Below are 18,565 nucleotides of genomic sequence, written 5' to 3' on the forward strand. Positions count from 1 at the left end.
TGTGTCAAGATGATGTAGCAGAACTCCCGAGTTGGACAGAAGGAGCCAGACAGATGCATGAGGTGGGCTTAGCGATGGATGCTGACAGTGAGGTGTGCCCCTCACAAGGCATTAGAGGGAAGAGGGGAAATCCCAAACTATCAAATGTGCTGGCTGCAACTTCGAGGGTGGCCTGGGATGACCACGGCATTGAGAGTGAGCTGGCAGGGAGGTAGCTCTGACTGTCTACTAGTCACAACAAGGAACTGTCAGATCACAAGTCTTTCCTCAAAACTCACTGTGTCTTCCTCAGGTGAGTGCCTAGGAAGGATGGTCAGGATTTGTCTTGTTAAGACCATGTATTCCTTTTATTTCAGTTTTTGGTCAGTGATTGTAAACCCTCTGGCTTCCATGACAGATTAGACAAAGCAGAGTTGGTGTCCTCTGATTTTTTAAATAAATTGGCTAAAAAAAGTTCACCTCCACTTGTGGATGCCATTTCTTGCAGTCTGCAGGCACTGCCAATGTTGCTGTAATTTCACTCTGACCTTCTCCACCACTTACGCCCACCATCTTCCAGAGGCAGAAGTGTCCCTGGAGCATGTAATGACTTTCCCAAGACCACTGAGGGTCTTGCAGTATCGTGCTGCAGCTGGAAACAGGAATTCCTGGCTCTGCACGATCCTAATGTTGTACCATGCTGTGATGGCAGGCCAAGCTCAGCAGGGTCATTGTCAGACTAAGCAGCAGCAATAAGAAGTCCAGAAGGATAAAGGGGAAAAGTAATACACAAATATTTCTGTTGTTCCATAACCCCCAATTGATAGCTGAAAGGATGAGAATTGGGGTGACCCAGAGGCACTAACAAGAAATAGGTCTCACTCATGCTTGTAGTCTTGAGCAATGTATAAGGAGAAAAAGAGAGAGATGGGGAGGATAGGAAGGACAGATAGATAGATAGATGGATGGAGGGACAGATAAACAGATAATTGGGTAGTAAGAAAACAGTATTTCAAACTGCTCCCTGCATGCCACAGCATCTCCAGCTGGGTGAAATTTTTGGGATTTTTACAAAACCACTCTCATTAGAGATGGCTCTTTCTCTCCATAGCAGAACACAGACTTCTATAGACACAAACTCTCACTTGGGATTCATCTTCCAGTGAGGCTTGTGCTGTAACATTCTCAGCATTACTAATCTTGGTCCTTGGCAGTATCTGCAGTATTTGACAGCATTACCGGCAATAATACCTGCCATGCCGACAATGGCAGAGATAATATCCCCCAGTATTATCGACATTAGCAGGGATCATATCTGCAGCCTGCCATTGGCAGAAGCAGACGTAATGTGTCCGGTATTATTAGTATCAGTTGTAATAAAACCCACAGGCTTGTTAGTATGATCAGTGCTAATATCAGCAGCAGGTTTGTGGGAGAGGAGGGGACGGAGTGATTGCTACTGTAAATGGCAATAATACTCGGGCTGTTTGCAGTAAAGGAATCCCCAGCAGAGATGGGGGAGCAAACCTGAGAAGGCAGAAGTTCCTCCTTTCCTTTCTTCACCTGTCATTTTGATGATTAGAGTAATTTACATTGAAGTGAGTGATGCAGGGCTGCATCAGTGCAGGGGGACAGTAGAGTCACCAAAATTTTGGCAGGTCTGGTGGCATTTTGCAAAGAGTGTTAGCTGTGTCAGCCCAGGTGGTTCACTGTACTCTTCAAAATGGGGTTCAGCTATGCAGAACAGGGTGCTGCCTGCTAGCACTAGGAGCATTTACACTGTCAGTCCCGTAGCTGCAGGACTTTCAGCATCACTGCCCTTCCGCATAATTTTCTGTTACTACCACAATACCCTCTACTGAGAAGCATTGCTTTTATTACAGGTAGCTTTCTTTTCCTTCCCTCCAAATGGGAGGATGCTGACTGCAGGGCAGGGTTTTGACAGTGTTCAGTTTGGGCTTTTCCTACCTGGCCATGATCTCATTTTCCTACTGGGAAAGCAGAACCTCCTCCGTTGGGTGGAGTGTGAGGCAGGGAGATCTGCAACACTCCCAGTCCTGAGAGCTGTTTTTTTTAGATACTGCCCCAGGACATAGACTGTCTTGAAGAAAATTGTGAACTCAATTGTTTAAGTGGAAAGTAGTGCAGAGAGGAGAGATGTGCAATGTGTTTAATAGGGTCTGTGTTTTTGAGCAGATACACAGCAGCTGGATGTGCCACTGCAAGTATGATCCCATTTGTGTGGTTCACAGTGGCGATAATATAATTTGGCAGATGTAGTTGTGACATCTCAAGTGACTTTGTGTCATTGTCAGTGGCATCAATATGTGTTTGCTGGCAGTGTGGCTGTGGTTATCATGTTGTTGTAACTGTACCACTATAGGTTGTGGGTCGGTGACACCACTGATGAGATGGAGTGTATCACTGCTTGCTACGCTGCCCTGTTACACTCAAGGCCGTTACACCCTTCACAGAGGCGGCTGTGAATTGTTTCTGGTGGTGTGTCTGCATCGCTGCATGCGGTGAGGTTGTTTCAATGTGGTGATTGTTGGTACACTGGTGCAGGCTGTACTGTACTGTCACTGCAATTCACAGAGTTGTTACTGCAGCTGATGTAATGTGTTGATTGACAACTGACTGTCACCTGGCCACGAGGGTGAAGTCAATATGGCTATGTCACTGCAGCACTGTGTTGAGAATTGTGTATTTTCACAACATAGGACTGTATTGTGCCACAGCATACTGGGGTTGTTTCAGGACATACAGCACGCTTATGCTGGCATCTGCAGTATGATGATGCTTTACCAGCGCTGTAGTTGTTCTAGTGCGGAGAGGTCTAGCCCTTAACTGTCCTGTAGGGAAATGCATTCATTTTCCTATGCTGCCTGCATACATTTGCCAAGAGTACAAGTGAGTCATTCCACTTGACTGTATCATGGCATCTGATGTACGTTCACCTCTGGGCGTGTCAGGTGTACCTGTTCTCCCAAAGCCGTTGTGTTGCTGAAGACAACAGAGTGAGTTTGGACCCCTCCAAGTGACACAACCACACAGTCTGTGGTGTGGCTGCATCATTTCATGCTGTGATTTCTTGTCACCACAGCTGATGTGCTTTGTGTTGTGCTATATGATTACTTTATTGCAGGTCAGCAATAGTCTTAGTGACACTGGAGACACATGCAGGTACATTGCCTTGGGTGCTGACTCCATGTTCCAACCATTGCACAGAGCTGTGGGGCGTGCACTCAGCAGTTTATGGCTGTGCTAGTGGAATGAGCAGTTTCTGGAGACACTCTTGCAGTGTCTTCCACCTGCCTTCCCTGTTCCATGCAGTGTGGCAGAGTTTCCAGTGGCTGCCAGCTTGCAGCAGTGGCGTATCACTGCAAACAGCCGTGGTCACAGGGGATGTCCAGGTGCATTGTGTCTATACACACAAGTGTAGGTAACACTCCCTGCCACTGTAGATGAAAATGTAAACTGAAGAGGGAGTTTATTCTCAGCAGCCACCCACTTCTCCCTCCTGAGGGTCTCTAGCTGGTGAGACTTAGCGGCAGGACATAAAAAAAGTGCCTGCTACTGATCCTGCACCTCTTTAAATAAAACTGCAGGAGGATGGTCAGAAAAGGGAGAGTATGTGTGGAAAAAGAGAGGAGGGGGAAGCTGGATAAAGGAGAGGACAATGAATAAGTAGCACAGCACTGTCAGAAATGAGGGCTGATGCTCCATGCGTCTGGAGGTCAGCCTGTAAGCAAAAGGAACAGTGGGTGTGCGTGTGTGTGTGTCCGCACACACCCTGGGAGTGTGGGGGGTACGCGTTGCTCAAGAGGACTTCAGGTAAGGGAGAGTTAACAGCTTACATCACAGAAAGCAGTTTGGGCAGAATGCTCTGCTTCTGAAGCTTATAGTGCTGCTTAGTTTGACAGGTTTGGTACTATCTGAAGACAAGCTGGTCTGGCTTCAGCTGTATTTGTGTGCGTCTCTGCTTGTGTATTTGTGTCCCTAGGAATGCACGTCTGTTTGTTTTTTGTATTTCTGTGTTAGGATCACTGGTTTCTACTACTCTGTGCTTATGTGCTGGGGTGAGTGGCAGGCTGGACCCGTGTCTTTGTGCATGCCTATGGAGACCTGGAAAATGTTTATATTAAGCTGTGTATAATATTGCCTAGTAGGAGAATGCATACTGTGGATCACATGGATGTCTGGGCATGTATGGCTCAGTATTAGTGCTATGTATTTCTATGAATGCCAGGTATTTGTATTCACATTTTGAGCATATATGTGAATGTTGTATATTTGTATGTATATTCTGTGTGTATGTGTTGTTACATACTTGGAGTATCTCTGTATCTTTGTGGTTGCTGGATATGAATACGTAGCCTGTTAGTGCTGTGCACTTCTGTATATAGTTTGTACAGATGTGTATTTGCATTGGGGTTATATATTTGCGTGTATGTTGTACATATATATCGGTTGTTCTTGCCTGTGTGAAGGTTGTTTATTTATGTAAATAGTTTGTATTTGTTTACATGATTTAATTTTGTATATGTGAATTTAAGGAAATTACTTTGAGTTCCAGGTTTTTGTTTAGTTAGTGTATGTATATTTTTGTAAGTTATTTGTTTATTCAGAAATTACATTTAATTGACATGCACCTGCATTAGTACCTCCTTGTGTCCCAGTCTGCATTCTTGTGTCTTTAAATGTTATTGGCTACATTTGGTGAGTCTTGCTCATGCATAGAGCTTTTCTTTAAGTTTATTTGTGTGAGTGTCGTGAATGTGTGCTTGTCTGACTGTTTATTTATGGGTATTTAGTTTGTGGTTAGTTCTTCTTCCACTTTTTGACTCACTCCTGGGAGGAGTTGCTGCAGCTGATGTGTCAGCAGGAGTCAGGCAGCTACAACTCCTCCCAGCGTCTCTGCCTGCTCCGTGTCTGCCTGTGCAGAGGCTGCTCCCCGGTTTTGCTGGTGCCCGTCTCTCTCTGGACCTTCTTGCTCTAGATGAGTTGTACCCTGGCTCTGGCTGCACTCAGGGAGGTGACTGCTACGTTTTGTCATGGATGTAGAGAGCATGGGAGTCAGAGGGAGCATGGTGCCTGGATCCGTGAGGATCCCAGGTGAATGCACAGTGGATGACAGAATAAACTGCAAAAGGGATCAGCTGGCAGTGTGCAGGCAAATGGCATTTTAGAGGGTTGTTGGTAACTGGTATAACAGCGGATCAGGGTGCCATGACAGTGGGAGACAAGAGTGACACTGACGCTGCTTTTGGGGTCAAGTGACATGGCAGTGAGACATAAGGGCAATACTGCTATGGAATCAAGGTGACACAGCGTTGAGGCACAACTGGGATCAAGGTGACATGCCGATGGCCCAGGCTGATCGATCAGAACAGGGAGGGCTGGGAAACCTTCATCAAGAATCAGCTGAACAAGGCAAAGTAGAACAGGAGAAGCAGGGTGAAGAAGATTGGAGGCAAATCAAGGGACCCGTACTGCAGCTGTAGCAGCCAGGTCACCGGCAGTGTGGGACATGCAGCGTCCCCATGAGGAGATCAGTTGCATCGTGTTGTGGAAGGCTGGGCCAGTCTTTTAGCAGTGGCTGTTTGCATCACAGTAATGGAGAGCAGGGACAAACACAGTGATGACATCAGGTGATGGACATATCCTGTGACAGTAGCCACAGACCACAGGGACTGTGTGGGATGGGGCACTATTCCCAGTTGCTGGAAAAACAAAGAACCTAACGGGCAGTAAAACAAAAACAAAGGAGACTTGGAAGCACCTGACAGCCCTAATTCATCACAGCCCAAGATTTTTTTTCCCCCCTCATGTTCCCATTATATTTGTTTGTAAAAGTGGAAATCAATTTTGAAGGTAATTTTCTGGAAAGAATGGAAGGGAGGTGGGAGGGCCGGATAAGGCAGAGATGGCAAGAAGAAAAAAAAATTTAGGCCAGGCACAGCCCAGGGGCAGCTCTTGGCAAGGTGAAAGAAAATTGCATATTCAATCTCCATCCATGAATCTCCCTTGCTGCTGCCCGCCTCCTGCTCGAAAACAATGAAGGCTTTCTCCCCTACGCTGCACAACGCCTGAGTATCAGCGCTCACTTTAACTTCAGGGTCATTAATTCACCTGATTATTGCAGGAGAGGAGAGGGTTGCAGAGGCATCCTTTCTAAAGAGCCCTCCCTTAGCTCATCCTTTGATTAGTTTGGGGTGGGGGGAGTTGAGATAATGTGTTGTCTTGGACTCAGTTTAAAATGGGAGGGGTTGAAGAGGGGGTGGAAGGAGGTAGAGGTGGAAAGGGAAAGATGTGGCCCGGCTTGTTGTGGAAGGGAGAGTCAGAAAGCAGTCATTCTTGCATCCTTCTGCTGTGGTGTTATTGCAAATTAAAAGTAGCTTGTTCCACTCCATAGCTATCTTTCAGGGAGGGGAGGGGCATGGGTATATGTCGGCATGGGGATGGGGGGGATCTTATCATTGCTTCTTCAGCAGCCCAGCGTAGTGTCACCCTGTGAGGTGACATTTGAATTTACAATTCCACTGAGAAAAGCCATTAATTCACAAATTAACATTTCTCCCCCTCTCTCTAGCTCTCTCTCTCTTCCTCTCTCTCTCTCTATCTCACATGGATGTGCAAGCAATTGAAAAGACAAAGGAAATAGCCTTAAGGAAGAGACTTTACTGCTACTCTGTCTGTGCAGAGATTGCTACTACTGCTTCTAGATAGATAAACCAATTACCTGAGCTGCTCTGTTCATGGCAGCCTGCTATTACCTCCTTTTGTAGGGCTGACTCCATTGCTGGATTACACTGTGTGTATCTCATTAATGTAAACCAGCATGATACTGGGCACTGTCCGTGACCCTTCTTGCCAGTTCCCATTGCTCTGCAGTGGCAGAGGGAACTGGGAGAGGAGTCAAGAGCAGAGGTGATGGAAGGCACAGACGTACTTCCTAATGTACAGGGACCAGGCCACACAGAGAACCTGCTTAGAATACCTTAACTGAGCTTAGGGAGACAGGGGCTTCCCTTTTCCAGAGGGGATGCATAATGTTAACTGGGGTCTCTTCCACATCTTGGTGGGCACTGAGAGTGCTGCGCAAGAGGCCTTATGCATTGGTACCAGGTGTGGGCAGCCCCTTGTGGCTCCATTCTCAGCATTACCCTGAGTTTCCTCCAGGTGTGGAAATGTGCATGGTAGGCAGAAGCAGAGGTGTTAGTGCGAAAGCTACGCATACATAGCTATAGACAGACTGCACCCAGGAGCTAACTGACTCACAGAGGTACACGACAAACCTCAGAATAGGAAGCAAAAATAAACACTCTAGCTTATGGACTGAGAGGGCCAGATTTCTCTGTAGCAACTCCACTGAAAGCCAGTCAATGATGCCTGTCGACACATTCTTGTGAAAGACAAACACTGGACGCTACTTCCACACAGCTCCCAGTCCTCTTCTGATTCCCTTTTGTTGCTCTCTCCTGCTGTGCGCCTTCTCACATGCTTACTTCTGCTATCCCTGCTGCTGTGTATGCTAAGACAGCACATGTGTACAGTACACACACACACACAGGCACTCAGCCACATGCTGATGCCACCCCAGGCACACGTCTGTGACACCAGCAGCCTGCCTGTGCATACCCACAGCTCTGCAGACACCCCTTCTCCCCACCTGCTCTGGTGAGGTCCCTTTCAGTGGCCCAAGCCTGCCCTGGGGTGCACAATGGTTGGCACCTTCTGGTGCTCTCTGCAGACAACCTTGCAGGAACACACCTGGCTACCCCTGCCCTTTTGCAGGGTCACACAGCCACGTGTGCCCTAGCAGTGTGGTTTACATAAAGCCTTGCACGTTAGTCTTTGCTCACTAAGCATTCTACCTATGTAGAACTGAGCAGAAATCTTCACCGACAGGTTGTTCACCCCATAAGGGTTTGACAGGCCCTGTTCAAGCCATTCCCTTAACTTTCATGAAAGGCAGAAGCTTGCAGGGGTTCTCCTGACAAAAGAAAAACAGATCAGAACTGCTGTTTCTGGAAGCCTGGTCTCTACATGCTCAGCGCGTGGAGCTGAGAAAGGCGTGTGCCTTTCTTCAGCGCTGCCTTGGCTCCTTAAATCTTCCTAAAAACTCACCCTCTTAGCAAGAGCATCTACCTCTCTGACATTTCCTACGCCCCACACCATGCACAGCACATGGCCAGGGAGAAGCATCCCGCAGCCGGTGCTGGAAGACGCATCACGATCAGCAGAGGAATCGGCAGGCAGTGCCAGTAATTCAAACTATCCTGACCGTTCAGTGAACCTGAACCTGCTGACCTTGACAGCACTAGACAGCAGTGGCCTCAGGAATCCCAACCTTTAGAGAGGCATCAGCGGAGGATGGCTCCTGCTTTCTCCCTTTCTTTCTCTCTCTTCCTGCCCCCCCCCCCCCCAATCACATCCCAGCAGCCAAGGGGCTCAACAGTCAATCCCCAGTGCACCAATTAGCTCCTAATTTGGCTATCTCTGCACTCCCAAGTCTATGTCAATGTAATGTTAAGCATTGCTTGCCATTCATAGATGTAAATCATTCCTATAGAGGGGTGTCTTCTTGTGCTAAAGGAAAACACTAAGCACCTTGTTCCCTGTCAGGGTCAGAGAGAACCCCCTCCTCCTCCTCCTCCCAAAATGGGGGCTGCTGCTGTTTGGAAGGAAAGCAGGAGCAATTTTGCCTCCCTAAGTGATAGCATCAGATCCTCTAGTCTTGTTTCACTGGATCACAGGGGAAAGCAACAAGATCTCACTGAGTGATTAGCCTGTGAGAATCCTGGCTGGAGAGATGAGGGGCAGGGAACTGATTTGCGTGCTGCAGGGGGGAAGAGGGGGGGGTGAAGAGAGAGAGAAACCAGTATGCTTAATTTTGCCACAAGAACTTGCATTAAAGAAAAATGCAGTTTGTGAACATTTTAAGAGCATTTCAGGGAGTACTGGATTTCCTCCAGCTATCTCTGTGGCTGCCAAGCAAGACCTGAAATAAACAGCATTTTGTGTTGGCCTGCAGAGGCTAGGCTAAGCTCTAAGTCCTTGCATCTGGAGGACAACTCTGTTAACAGTACATGGCCTGAAAGAAGCAGTTACAGATACCTATCTACTGAGACGTAGCAGACATGTCTGTCTCCATCCATAACTCTGAAGGTGATTTTTACATCCATCAATCAGATAAAATAAGGGGCCTAAAAATAATGCCTAGGTCAACCTTTCTCCTTTGCTTTTCCTTCATCCATCCAAGCATCCTACTGCTTACATGCCATCAGGTTCAAGGTATACAGTCCTTTTCTCACACAGGTTGTCATCAGCTACAGAACACACAGGAGCACGGTGCCAGAACAGGAGCTAGGTCATGGGTATCACTGTTTCCATTTGGATATGGAGTAGGCCAGCATTTCTTTTTCTCACTCACTCTGCCTATTTTGGGAGCTCAGAGGTGTTATTCTGCTTTTAAGCTAGGGGATCTGCATCAGAACAGGTTTGTAGGCATCTGATTAAGCCTTAATGAAGTGGTTATTGTGTATGAAATGTCCATCAAGTCTTGAGTGCCTTCTAGTCCTCTCTTAGATGCTTTAGAAAAAGCTGTTATAAAGGACAAGTGCACTTACATGCTTGGGTTTCCCAAAGGAGCTGTTGGGTTTTTTTTTGCTTTGGCTTTTGGCATTTAGTGTGGGAAGAGGTAGGCTTTGAACAGAAGAGTTGATCTTGCAAGCAGATCAGAACTATCCTAGAGTTTGGGACAACTTTACTAAATCCCAGGAAATTTAAAAAAAAACACCCCTCTAGCTAATCCTTAAAGATACTTACAGCTGTTCTCTGCAGGGCCCTCTCTTATTTGTGAAACTGACTGCTACCCGTGACCGGGCCTCCTCTTGTTTGGGGAGGTATCTCTTACAATTTGGGACATCTCTCTCACATGTGTCTTATAGAGGTGATATTAGTACAGGTTCCTTCATATACCAATAAGGGCCTTTACATGAGCACATGCAGAAAGATTCCAAATTACTCTACTAATGATTTACAGTTATTATAAGAAAGAACATTAAAAAAACCCAAAGAGTTTGCATGTTGACAGTCCAAGCAGATTACTGCATATTGCAAGCCTGTAGCTCTTTCATTGCATGGCATTTTGCAATTACCCATCCTGTATCATACATTGTTTATTAACCTTCCCATTCTTAAGATCTCATTTAATACTGAAATGTGGCTGACTCTCGGGTGGACCATGGCAGATGTTGAACAATACAGAGCATCAACTGTGAAATTTTGCTGTGCCATGTCCAAATGAAACCACAGGAGAATTAAGATATGCTGTGGGTAATCACTCAGGCTGGATTTTGTTCAGGACAGCCAGGTTAATGTCTGCACTCTTGCAAAAAATGCCATGGGAATTTTAATGACTCTGAGTGATTGGAGCCTTTGTTTTATGGCACGTCAAAAATGGCAGCTCTAAAAACACACTGCTTGAGCACTGGTTTAGTGCTGACTCAGAAGAGCTTCCAATAACATGATTCACTAGCATCTGGCTCAGGGGCAGGCACAGCCGCCTTCGACTTGCGAGGCTTAGGTAGAAGTGTGTATGAGGGGAAAATAAGGTGGAATGAAAGGAAGGCAAAGTCTAGAGCAAGGGAAATGGAAGGAAAGGAGGTATTAAGAGGCATGTTAGTGGGTGACCAAGCCAATGGAACCCAGCAGGCTAAAGAGGAGTTCATATTTTCTAGACACTGCATCGAAGGTGTCCATGGCCTGATCCAGATCTGCTGAGCCCTAACGCTGGTGGCCTCTCAGGTGTCAGTTTGCTCCACTGGAATCTCAGGGATCTCCCAGAAACTGGGAGATGGGGCTAGATGGGGACAGCCCAGCTCTGTGCTCCCTCCCTTGTCTCTAGTGGTCCTGATAGCAGCGTTGATTTGCATGTCAGGCAGGCAAAGCACTGCTTGAGAAAAAAAAAACCCTCCGAGTGTGGCGGTGTCAGCGCTCGCTGTTGTTCGACAGTGTAAAATTAAATTAATAAAGCCCCCAACACAGGAAAACATAACAGGAAATTAATGGCCTTTACTGTCGCTCTGATGCAGTCATTTGCAACCCTGCTTTCCGCACCAAAGACTTCATAAATGCAAGCAGTTTCTCTAAACAAGCATAGTTAGGGCTGCATGCAATGTAATTTTTTGCGTTGCTTCTGTCCTTTGGAGCTACAAAAGCCACCCTTTTTTATGTGCTCACCAAGGGGGATCCTGCCAAGGAGTAGCCCCCCAACAAATGGGCTTAGGAAGGTGAGAGGAGGGAGCTAAGTCACACCAATGATGTTAAGAACATCTTCTGCCCCGGCAGAGGGAACCGCATAGCTCCCGGTGCCCCGCTTTCCCTGCGGCAGCAGCTCTCCCTGAGGGCTCTGCGCTGAAGGCAATGTTGTGGACACCACAGCAGCATAAATCAGGATAACCCTTCTGATAACTTTCAGGATGTGTAAATCTGTATAACCACTGAATGCAAGAGACTTACAGATTTACACTAACTGGAGGATCTGGCCCGCTGCGTGACAGTGCTGCTTGCCACTCTGCCAGCATAAACAAAGCAAATGTACTGGGTCCTGGAGGCAGCTGCATTTCTGTCTGGCCAGCAGTCAAGCCTAATAGTGCTAGTAAGAGAGACTGGACCCATGCTCTGTCCCTCATTACAATTAAATCCCCAGTGCTTCTTCTGAGCTAAGTGAACTGTTGCAGATCTGCAGCCACCTGACTAGGAGCAGAATATGTCCACTCACCTCCAGCATACCCAAAGGTCACAAAGCAGCAGTGACTGCTCGCACAGCAGGCACCAGCTCTGACTACCCAGGCTAACATGCCTCATCTGCACACCCACACATGCTGTAGTACATGTTGCACACACATCTGAGGCAGCTGCTTGCATCCCACCAATACCTGGAAAGGCCCTTACTGGTGTATTCAGTAAGGCTGGATGTGCTGATTATTACTAACACATAGACCTAGGTCTGTACAGACTTAGTTTCCCAGATGCTCTGGGCCAAATTTGCAATCATACCCTTAGATGCTGTAGTAAATACATATGATTTTCATACGCATACACACACACTCCCTTAAATGCGCTTTGCATGCTCCCATGATAATCCAAGACAGATCTGAGTACACACTTCATTATGCATTTGCACACACAATTCATTTCATTTACATTCTCATTGAGCATTGCCATTTTGCTCATGTAAGCCCTGCATTAAAGCTGCACTGCCTGTCCCTGCTCCATCTGAGGGACTCAGTCATACACAACCCTTGCGGTAGCAGCACGGCAGCCCCTCAGCTGTCAGGCACCGGCACACATCTCACTCTTCCTCGGTCAGGCACACTTCCCACTTCCCTGCATGAGCAGCCTTCCTTGCTCACCGATTCCTCATCTGTGCTATACCCTCATTTCAAAACATAAAATCCCTTTGTTTCTGAACCTTTTGGCTCTAAGTCTGAGCATATAAGGAACAAATACACACAGTTTATGTGTCGCTGACACACTTAAATTACAGAGACACGTGGACCGACACAGTACCATCAATTAGCATACTCAGTTCCAGGCTTGAGGATTCCCTTGAGGCAAATGGTCACAGGAACCTCAACAACTGCAGAGTTCACGAAGGCTGATACACTTCCTTGAGGTGATACTGTTCCAGCACTCACCTCCCAGTATCCCTGTTTCTGCAGGATCCTGTACATAACCTGAATTTGTACCTGATCTTCTTGCACTATCACAGTGGAGACCCCTGATAACATTCCCTCTCTATGTGCTGCTTAACCTCGCCAGCCCCCCTGCACTCACTTGAGATCCTTTCCATCTGACTCTGAGATTCATCTTTCTCCCCACCTGTTCAGTTATCACAGTGAAAGCCCTGACGATTCTTGCAGCACTACTATGTGCTGAAATACAGCACTGACCCATCTAGAGATGACGTCTTCTTCCATGCTGCCCAAAAGGCTGCAAAAATTCTTCTGCAAGGAAACAGAAACCAAATTTTTCAGCCCTCCTTACCAAACCCTACTGAGTAGGGCAAGAAAGTCAACACAGGTGAAAAGATCACCAGATTAGGGCTGCTAGTCCTCACCTTTGTCCCTGCTACTGGGAGCACAGCATTAGCTTAATAATCATTGAGGATGCAAACAAAGTCTTTAGAAACACCACGACTGCAGACTGGTGCTGACCAGGACGCCAGCACCAGACGCTTCTGGCCAGGTGAAAATGTGTGATTTGCTCCCTCAGCCAAGGTCTTTGTCTTTGAACTCTCCCTTGGTTGGGGGTCAGCTCAGATGCAGATGCAAAAGGTCCGCTATTCCCAGCAGAAGCCTGATGCCAGGGTTTGAAGCCTGGGTCTGAAAGCGCTGCGCTCCTTCCTGGCCCTGTGCCGAATGCAGCGTGAGGGTCTGTGCAGGGCTGGCTGCCGTGAATGACAAGCACTGGCTATCGATCGCGTTCTGAACTCGGCCCAGCCGATAGAAGGTAATTAATGACTCCATTTGCCTCACTACCGAGGAGAACAATTGAGTTTGAAACTGCAACAACTGGCAGTGCGGGGAAAGGCCCCCCGGGACGGCCAGGAAAGCCGCCTGACAGGCCCAGGCTGTGCGGGGACACCGGAACACATCAGAGGGGGAAAAAAGAGAAGGGAAATTGGATAAAGGGGAAGAGCAGCCCTAACACAAAGGGTGACTTCAGGAAGGGCAGCACACATAGTGACGAGTGCCCAGAAAGCAGGACAGGACTGTTCTGGGCTAAGCCCCCCAGCTGGGATGGTGACAAAGGCAGGCTGCAGGAGGGGACAGGCTGTCTCGCTGGTGCAGGGGGATGGCACTGCAGCAGCCGGCTCAGCACCACTGCGTTAGACAGATGCGTTTCCCTCGGAGGCTTTTGACAATTAGATGGGTTCTGCTGTGTCACCTGGCTGGCAGTTCTCATGCCAGTCACATTCACTTTTATTATGACTGTGATTTTTATTGGTAGCGCTGCGAGGCCCCAGCCGAGATTGGGGCCCCACGAGGCAGCAGGCAGACACGTCATGGGGGTGGTAACAGCCTCTGCCCCGAAAGAGAAAGTATCTCCATGTTTGCATGCCAGCTGCACGGCTTCTCATGACCTTCCTACATGTTTCTGTGCCACAAAGGTCTTCCTGTGCCAGCAACACTTCTGGATTGTTTGTTGGAGACAGCCCTGTCCCACCCTGAGCAAGGGTGCTCTCTGTTGCCTCTAGCCAGGGAGGTGACTGCATTACGCTGCTCTGTGCTACCTGTATGTGGTGGTGACTTTGTGGCTTCCAGGCCTGGGAACATCTCTTGTTTTGGAGCTATTTAATGGGTGTATTCCCTGCGTCAGATGTAGTTAAAGTTGTTCCTCTGTCCTCTGGCACAGCATTTCCTTGTTATCTGTCAGGATACTTCTGTGACACCTGTGGAGCATTTCTGTGTCTTGTGTCGAAGGTTTACGCTGAACATCGTGTGTGTGTGTGCTCCCTCAGCAGCCCCTCAGGAGGAGAGATGTTTCCTGTCACATGTGCAAGGCCAGTCCTGATCGTGCTGACAGTGACTGTGTGTTCTTGTGAGGGACACTGTGACCGAGGCCATGGTTCACCTCTCAAACTGTTAAGATACTTCTGATTTAAGAGAGAGGTGTCCCTGTGTCACAGCACCACACAGTTTCCCTCTCCAGTAAAAAGGGAACTGGGAAAGGTGATGCTGCTTCCTAATGCTACAGCTAGTGCAGTTATCCAGGTGGCACCCCCAGACTTCTCCTGCAGCTGAAGCCTTGCTTCACCACGGTACCCCTTCCAAGAGCTGCTTTCTTGGCAAATCCCCGTTCCTTAAGCTTTTACTCCTAGCACTGTTCTTCATCAGCTGAAGTGACTGTTGCCCACCACAGTGCCATTCCCCATGGGATCTGCTAGTCTTCCCCAACCCAAATTTTCCCCATGAGCCCTCCCTTCACTTTCACCCACAGCGCTTTGATGGACCAGTCTCCTCTGCTCCTTACTGCCACCTTTGCTCATATCTATGCAGTTGCCAGCTCCCATACTTGGTGTACTGTATTTGAGGCTTCTCCTGATAGTCCAGCTCACCGTCATATGCTTAGATGAGAATTGTGACTTGATCTAAACCCAGATATAAATGCCTGTCCCTTGCAGTTTCAGGGAAAAAATGAAAACGCATCCTCTATAGGTTTTGACACCAGAAAACAAACATAGGGGATTTACAATCCCTTGGTTTTGAAGAAAATATAATGATCTATGACTGTGAATGTCTCAGTGTTAGCAACACAAGATGTATAAATCTGTCTTTCAGGATCACCTCTCTGAAACTTTGCTTTGTAAGTAAAATCCTTATGCACAGGTCATATTATTGCTCTGCGAAGTTTGGGATTTGCATGCCCTACCATTATTAAGTCCAGTACTAGTGCAAGCAGTTTGGACAAGGCCCACCCTGAGGTAGCCTACAGGTCTCTCTCAAAAGTTTCTTTTCTTTTGTAGATTTTAAAGCCTAGGCCATGGCAGACTACCCCCTGCCCTGTATCCAGATTCCTGTACTGCTTTTCCACTTCTCCCTATCTATTTGCTTGCTTTGATCATTCTGATTTCTTATCTAACCCTGCTCCTTCCCCTTCTCCTCCCTTCATCTTTTTCTTTAATTTCCCACTGACTGTACAGGTCCCTTCTTATCAGCCGGTCCTGAGTTTCCCAAATACACATAAGCACATGCACGCGCGCGCGCTCACACACACACACACACACTCTGTCACAAATAAATAAATAAATAGAAAGGTCAGTGAGCAGAGCAGCAATAACCCCTAAAACAGTACTATCAGAGGGACATGATTGATCAATTGAATTCCATAGCGGCTCAAAAATGTGGGATTAAGTAGTGTATTATACGCACAATGAGTTGAGGCATGATGTTCATTTCAAGTTCATTTCGCCAGCCCTCTGCCACCAGATCAGGCAATCAATAGGGGCAGCAGATATCATATATCACCTCTCTCCGTGCTAGGGAGAGAGCACCATAATCTCTCGCAAATTTAGAGTGACAGATTTGTCAAGATCTGAAGGGCCCCTGAATAAATGAAGGAAAAGAGACTCCTACAGTGACTTGGGAAAGCTGTGGTTTCAGCTTCTTCACACAAAGGCATGGCCTGTGCACACACAGGAGACATGCGTGCACAGGGCTCTGCAGGCAGATAAGAACTGCAAATACACATGCATGTGTGCACCAATCTGTATAACCACCCAGGGCAACTCACTAAGTGTAAAATCTGGTTTAATTACAATCAATGGAAGTTTTAGCATACACGTGAACACACGTCCACTCACACCAAACGCCATGCATGGTGTAGGGCTGCCATTCTTGAAAATCAAACATAGCCTAAATCAGCCGCTGCAGATGAACGGCTGCTCAGAGGCATGCACAGTGATGCAGAATCTAAAGAATATCAGAATAATGATCTGCTGTAAAAATACCCACATGTATTAGCACCATGGTGTGCACAGTCGTGCACACTGACTGACACGTGTGGAAAAATCCTCAAAGGCAAACAGCTTTACAGTCTGCAGACAGGTTGAGACACGTGCTGTTACAGAAAGAAGTATTTTTTTTTTTTGCTTGAGCCTGGACCCCGGAGCTCTGTGCCAGCTTTCTGCAGGGAGGACCGGACAGCAATGCCTACTGGAACTGGCAGCATGAGCCTCAAGCTACCCTAGTCCTCCTGAAAGCCACTCCCTGCAGTACCAGCCCAGTCCATCTAAAACATGAAAACTGCACTGACATACACAATGTGCAGTCCACCAAGCCTCATCTTTGCTTTGTTTTCTCTTAGTCAAATCTGTCATGAACTCCAGCTTTCGGGAACTTGAGAGATTTCCCTTGTGCAGATAAGCCTGAGGAGAGGAGAAAATGCCAGGGATCCGTGCCAGTGAACAGCCCTGCTCTGGCTAGGGGTGGAAAAGAAAGAGAGAAGGGGCTGCTCGAGGGAAGGCTGCTGGCCAGGACAAATCAATATGTAATATTTTCTATGGTCTTGTGAGTGGTACTGTACTACGTTACTGTATATAATGTACTATTGATTATATCATATCATATAATCACCTATAAACGGATATATCTCATAGCCAGAAGGCAGCAGGCTCAGTTATAACTCTGGGCCACCAGTTGGCCATGAACTGTGCCAGCAAAATACCCGCCTTGGCACCATCCACAAGCTAAAAGATGAAGTGGCGGAGTGGCACGGTTCTGTCTGTTGCACAGCAAGTGCCAATCCAGGCTCCCGGGAACATCATCTGCCCACGAGTGCCTCGCAATCTCATGGAGTCAGGGAAGAAGTCTATGCGGATCCCTCAACCATTTTCTTGACAGACAGACAGCAAGTTTCTGAGATTCACAGACTGGGAGCCACCACTTCAGCCAAGAAAGGCTGAAGTATGAGGAATAATAGTGAAAAAGCAGGAAGGTAATCACAGCGCAAGAGGGAGAACCCGATTTCAGGTCAGCCTTGTGTCTGACGGAGCACAGTAGGTAGAGACTCAGCATGGAGGGTATGAAGGTACATCAGCCTGGATGAGACAGGGGATTATAACCAGTCTCACCAAAGTTAGGCTGAGAGGTGACAGCAGAAAGATACTCAGCACAGTTGGAGAAGATTATAATGAGCAGACTTGCCTCAGATGAGATGAGGGATTATGACAAAGGAAGATTCACTTCAGCTGGGACAGGAGGTTATAACAGACAGACTCACCTTGGATGTGACAGATGCTAATAGCAGGAGACTCACTCCAGATAAAAAGGGGTTATAACAGAGATAAATGTACCTCATTTGAGTTGGGGGATAACAGGGAAAAAAAAACAAAAACAGGTGGGTGATAAGATGGTTTATCACAAGGAAAGATTCACTTTGGATGGGGCAGGGCATTTATAACGGGCTTACCTCGGAGGGGATGAGTGGGCTGTAAGAGATGTGGGATGGCACAGCAGAGACAGAGACACCTGGAACATGGCAGGAGGCGCTGCAGTGAGACTGAACTGTGTCAGCGGTCTGTTGCAGGGACAGAGAAGCACTTCTGGCAATGCTTCTACCAGAAAAGGGCTTTTTTCCTAGGAAGAACAAAGGAATACCAGGAAGGCCAATTCCTACAGAGTAGGACTAGGTTTTGTAATACAATAATTCATTTTGGATAGGAAGGGGGACCAACAGAGACAAAGATTCATCTCGTTTTGGAGGGAGTTTTATAACAGAGATATGGGTTGTGATAAATCACGAGCTACACATAGGAGAATGGGACAGAGATCATAACAGAAACCAACGTATGTTGGATGGGGCAGATGCTCCACAGGGAGAGACTTGTCTCTGGTGAAACATGGAGTCAGAAGCAGGATTATTCCTGTTATCTGAGGGGATGAAAGACTCATCTGGGGTACAACAGGATAAGATCAGATGAGAAGGAAATTATATCAGAGATATAACTTCTATTGGGACTGGGGAGGTACAACTGACTGACTCACTTCCAAGCTGTAAGAGAGCCCTTTCTCCA

The 18,565-nt window shown here is 47.3% G+C and overlaps 1 protein-coding gene across 2 annotated transcripts in view; it reads left to right on the plus strand.

Annotated features, from left to right (window-relative positions):
- PAX2 (paired box 2) overlaps positions 1–18,565 on the plus strand; it is an 87,659-nt gene that overhangs the window by 38,834 nt on the left and 30,260 nt on the right. The gene's annotated exons all lie outside the window — the stretch shown is intronic.

Source organism: Falco rusticolus, chromosome 9 (genome assembly GCF_015220075.1).
Source record: "Falco rusticolus isolate bFalRus1 chromosome 9, bFalRus1.pri, whole genome shotgun sequence".
Taxonomy (NCBI): Eukaryota; Metazoa; Chordata; class Aves; order Falconiformes; family Falconidae; genus Falco; species Falco rusticolus.